This window comes from Lathyrus oleraceus, chromosome 2, assembly GCF_024323335.1.
Source record: "Lathyrus oleraceus cultivar Zhongwan6 chromosome 2, CAAS_Psat_ZW6_1.0, whole genome shotgun sequence".
Lineage (NCBI taxonomy): Eukaryota > Viridiplantae > Streptophyta > Magnoliopsida > Fabales > Fabaceae > Lathyrus > Lathyrus oleraceus.
In genome coordinates, this window is record NC_066580.1 from 167,113,059 (window position 1) to 167,118,059 (window position 5,001).

Sequence of the window (5,001 nt, forward strand, 5' to 3'; positions counted from 1 at the left end):
GTAAACCAGTAGCCTGACACGACCACCCGTGTCAGCTAACATAGCCACCCGTGTCAGCTAACACGGCCGTGTCAGGCAGATGGATTTTTTGAATTTTTTTTTGAAATTTTTGATTTTTCGTGCGGCCCACCCACTTAATCCATTCTTAACCACACCTTTTTTCCTCAAGTACCGCATTATTATCTGATTTTCACTCCACATATCATTACTCTCTCTCATAATTCTTCATCTCTGTCTCTCACACTCTTACAACCTCCATTAAAACTCGCTAACCTCACCACACAAAACCTTCCATAAACCCAATTTCCACTCACCTATCGCCAAAACACCCTTCACAAATATTACTCACCTCGCGTCCCGGTTCTAACCACGGTATCAAATTTTCCTAACTCGAAAGTTCGGAATATTTCTAATTTTTGTAGGTCCAAAATGCCCCCGTAAAGAATCCTTACCAGAAAGCAACAACTTGCAGAGATGGCGAAGTCACGGAAGCGCCCGAGTCGGAATCCTAATCCATACAGCATTGTGTTTGACAATCCGGAACAAGAACGGCTATACCAAATTCACCGGAAGCGCAAGCTCACGCCGACACGGTATATGTGTGAGCATACTTTGAACGCTCTAGGGCTGAAAATTGAGGTAGACCGAATGTTCCATGTTTTGGGAATGCTCGAGTTCATGAGTTTGGAGGCGCCGACCTACGAGCGCATTACTCTCGAGTTCCTCAGCACGTTGGAGTTCTAGCTGGAAAAGCGGTGGATTGACACAACCAGGTATTATTTCGGCACCTTACATTTCTGGTTATTTAACAATTATCATGAATTGTCTGTTGAGGAGTTAGCTGCAATACTCCGACTCCCTCTGAACGGACCCGGAGCAGTCCCAGACGGGTTCTCACCTAAGGATTTCTGGATCGCCATAACCGGGAGGATGGATTACTTCTCCAAAGGTGCGAAAGCCTCAGGCATCCAGAATCCATATTTCAGGTACACCCAAAAAGGATTAGCCTATACCCTGTTCGGAAGAGGCGATAGCACTGGGGTAGCTACTCAGAGAGAGCTATTCTTTTTGTACTCGATGGCTAAAACCAAGACCATCAATGTAGTTGCCTTTGCAGCAGACTACCTGGGCAGAGTCGACCGAGCTAACTCCGGAGGCATATCCGTAGGGGGAATGATCACCCAAATTGTATTGCATTTTGGGTATCAAGCTGTTTTACTCGAGGACACGCCAATTGCAGGTAACACAAAAATTGACATGTCTGCTCTAATCTCCCAAGGTATGATTACTGTTGCCCCTACTTATTATTCCGTACTCATTCAAAAAAGGTTTATCATCGCTCTGCCGGATCCGGACAGAGTTGCTATTACTGACTGTGCTAATTGGTTGTATGTGAGCGCTGATCCCGATGCGAATGAAGGCCACGAAACTGACCATTTTACTGCAGGTGAGCAATTTGTGGATGACCAGGCAGAAGGAACGGAAATAGAAGAAGAAGATCCTCAAGCACCTCCTGAGCAGTTTGTTCCACAGCATCCAGAACCCACCCAGCAGGCGGCAGGTTCATCATCTTGGTCAACTGACCAATGGAGTTGGGTACAAATCGAGCTAGGTGACTTGAAGACTGAACATCAAAGGCAAGGCATCGAGCAAGCCCGTCATGGAGCGATTTTGGATGAGATGAGCAACATGATGCGACAGTTGATGTTGCATTTCCCACAACCTCCTCCTCAGTAGGACCCTGTGAGCACCCTCCTCCGCGCTTGTTCGAAAACATTATGGACAATGTTGAGTTCAAGTGTGGGGGAGATTTTATGTGTTTTATTAGTATTTGATTATTCTGTTATTTTGACTTTTTACTTTTGTATTCTAGAGTTAATTTGTCTATTGAAGGTATATTATACTGCAAGTGTGTGTTGACAGGTTGGAAAAAAATAATGATCACAATTGAGAGTGGATGAAAGGATCACACCACTCACCATGGCTTGTTGTGAAGGATCTCCCCAGAAAGTAACACTGCTGAAAGTAAAGATCGGACGCAACGTGTACAGCTTAACTGACACAAGTATCCTGCATATTCCGAAGTAAGAAAGCAATTGCACCAAATTAAGGAGCATTGTGGATCCTGTCAAAGCTGAACCAAACCAAGTGAGTCATAAAAAGCCAAACACATTAATCATCATGAGCGTCATTCAGGTTTGTCTTTATCACTCTAAATTTGCGTAGACTCTCTAGGACTGTCACTGCATGATACATACACTGAGACATGTTGTTTGTAATTAACGCCGAGCCTTTCTAGCCATCCCGAATTATTATATCCCTCGTTAACCCCCTTTGAGCCTATATCCATTTTTTTGTTTAAAACACCATAAATGTAACCATTGGCCAAAACACTTCCTCACCCTGTTCAGAGTCATGAGAATGCATTCAAAGATGTGTTGAAAAGCTATGTTTGGTGTAAAAAAATCCCAAAAGCTCTCAAAGCCCAAGAAAGTGCAAAAACAAGAGAAAAATAAAAATTGATGAATCGAGAAAAAGAAAGAAAAATAAAAATCGACTACTCAAAGATTCAAAAGAAAGAAGCACGGAAAAGGGCAGTCGGTGAAAAAGAAATAAGAAAAGAAAACTAAGGAAATAAAAGAAACAAACACAGGATGTAACATTGACTCTGAACCAAAAGCCCATTGTTTTCCTTTTTTTGAATCCATACCCTAACCCAAGCCAAGCTACAACCCGAAAGACCTCAAAAGTGTGTGTGTTATGTGTAGGTGATGAGAAAAGAGAGGCTATTCAAACTTGTGAGTGATATTGCACACTTTGAATTATGAGTGTAAACAGCTTACCCCGAGAGAATTGGTGAGAATGTGAAATAAGCTAACAGGTGAAACGGTGCTTTGAAGTGGAAGTGTGAATGATGACTTACGAGGACAAGAAGGTGTTATACCCCGATTTTGGTCCTGAAAATTTTCTTCATCAATCATTCATTTTCTTTCCTCCTCATGACCATTTCATCTGGTCACGAATCTATCCACTTACACTGGTTGTTTAAACATTGCCACTACTTGCTATTCCATGACTATTAGAGTTTTACCTCTCTATTTGGGCTTTAGATGTTTGTTATATTCTGACAGAATCAGTTGGAATGTCCTGACTTTCATTCTCATATCCAATTTCAATCCATATTTTGTCTCCCTCATATTACAATTATTCATTCATGTGACCATTCATTTTCTCATTGGCATATTTTTTAGTTCTCACCCACTCTTTTAATGAATTCCTATGTAAAGTACAAAACATTACATTAGGTCATCATCCATATTAATTTTCTCATTCATTCATAATTCAAAGAAATTCCATACATATTTCTTCATTCACATTTATATTCTCCATTTTCACATTCGAGATTCTACATTTCATATTCCTAATTTTCATTCATATTTCTTCATTACATTGGAAAATTTTCATTCATATCCAAGAATTTCCACATCCTCATTCATATTTTGTTTATTTCGTTCATTTATTCAATCATGGTCCACCATTTAATCCTTACAAGTACATTTACTGTGACATAAGAGGTGAAAAAGGGGCTGAAGAAAAGCACATTGCTCAAGTAACAACAAAGGGAAAACTGCAATTAGCTATGATACTGGTCCCCTAAAAGAACCTCCTCACACACTTTTTTTTCATTCTCAACAAATATGTCATTACAGGGTGTTTGGAAGAATTTGATATCACAAAAAAATCATTCTGTTGAAACTCAACCAGAAACACAACCTCAGATTAGGCGCAAACACAATCATATTGAGATCCCAGCAATATAACAGTTTGTGTTGAAACTTGAAACCTTACAATTTAGTTATAAATGTTCACAAAAAACAGAAATCAGATGCTCCTGTTTACAGGTTCAAGTGCCTCTACAGTAACCACACTATTTCCACGGATTACCACCATCCCTATATCATTCTTCTCATTGCCATTGACCTCAACAGTATTGTCAACAACCAAATTCATAAACTGGTCAAACCCACAAGAGTACCAACAATCATACGATTTGCATTCAGCTTGATTTGAAGCTGTTTGTCCATGTATTTCTTCAAATCTGGCGGCTGGCCTGACCTGCTCAAGGTGAAGAATGGAGATCAGAGAACGCAGAAGGAAGAAGAAGAAGATAATGATGATTTTATATTCTTCAACTGTGGCATCAGCCAGATTTCCCATGGCTACTCTTTGGGATTTCTGCAAAGGGCAGTTTGTTGGAATTCTCAGCATTTTAAATTTGAATTTTAAGAGAGCTCGGGAATCATGGATCAAATCTGACAGAAGAAGAATTTGAAACACATACCATATCAGCAGCAAGCAGCAAAGACAGCATATGAGACATACAAACACCGACAATTTCAATTGATACACAAGAAACCTGCACTGCCATAATAGCAACATAACAAATTCATCAGCAACAGATCATTGCATTTAAACCAATGTGTCATCATCATCAATATCATACCTGGTGCATATCAAAAGGAAAAAACAAGCTAGTGTACCTGCATAATGCGCCACATAACCGAGGTGCAAGATAACCTTGCCATGAACCTGTGCAACCATGAGGAAAACCGACCCGAAGCATGTTTGTATCACATTAGTTGCATCATTAAGCCAACCAGCAACAAAGCCTTTTCATCAGCCTTCCATCATAATGTCAAGTTTCTAAACAAGTGCACAAACCATGTTTATTTCAATATGCATAACATGAACCAAATGACTTGGAAAACATAATGCGTTGACCATAAGCAACACTTAACACTTAAATCTAAGAGGAAATCGAGTGTGATAGCTAGCACTTCTTCACACCTAGAAGTTCATGACAGCAGCAATAGTTAAGCTTTGCAATTCAAGTCGATTAGCAGATCTTACCATAATCCACATGATTCAAGACCGATATCGAACCCACGCTATGCTAAACATCCATGCCACGCACCAAATGATATCCATAATCCTGCAAAA

At 40.1% G+C, this 5,001-nt stretch overlaps 1 pseudogene; it reads right to left on the minus strand.

The window, feature by feature from the left end:
• Window positions 1-3,801: 3,801 nt before the first annotated feature.
• Window positions 3,802-4,173, minus strand: LOC127121276 (probable small nuclear ribonucleoprotein G; annotated as a pseudogene).
• Window positions 4,174-5,001: the final 828 nt, after the last annotated feature.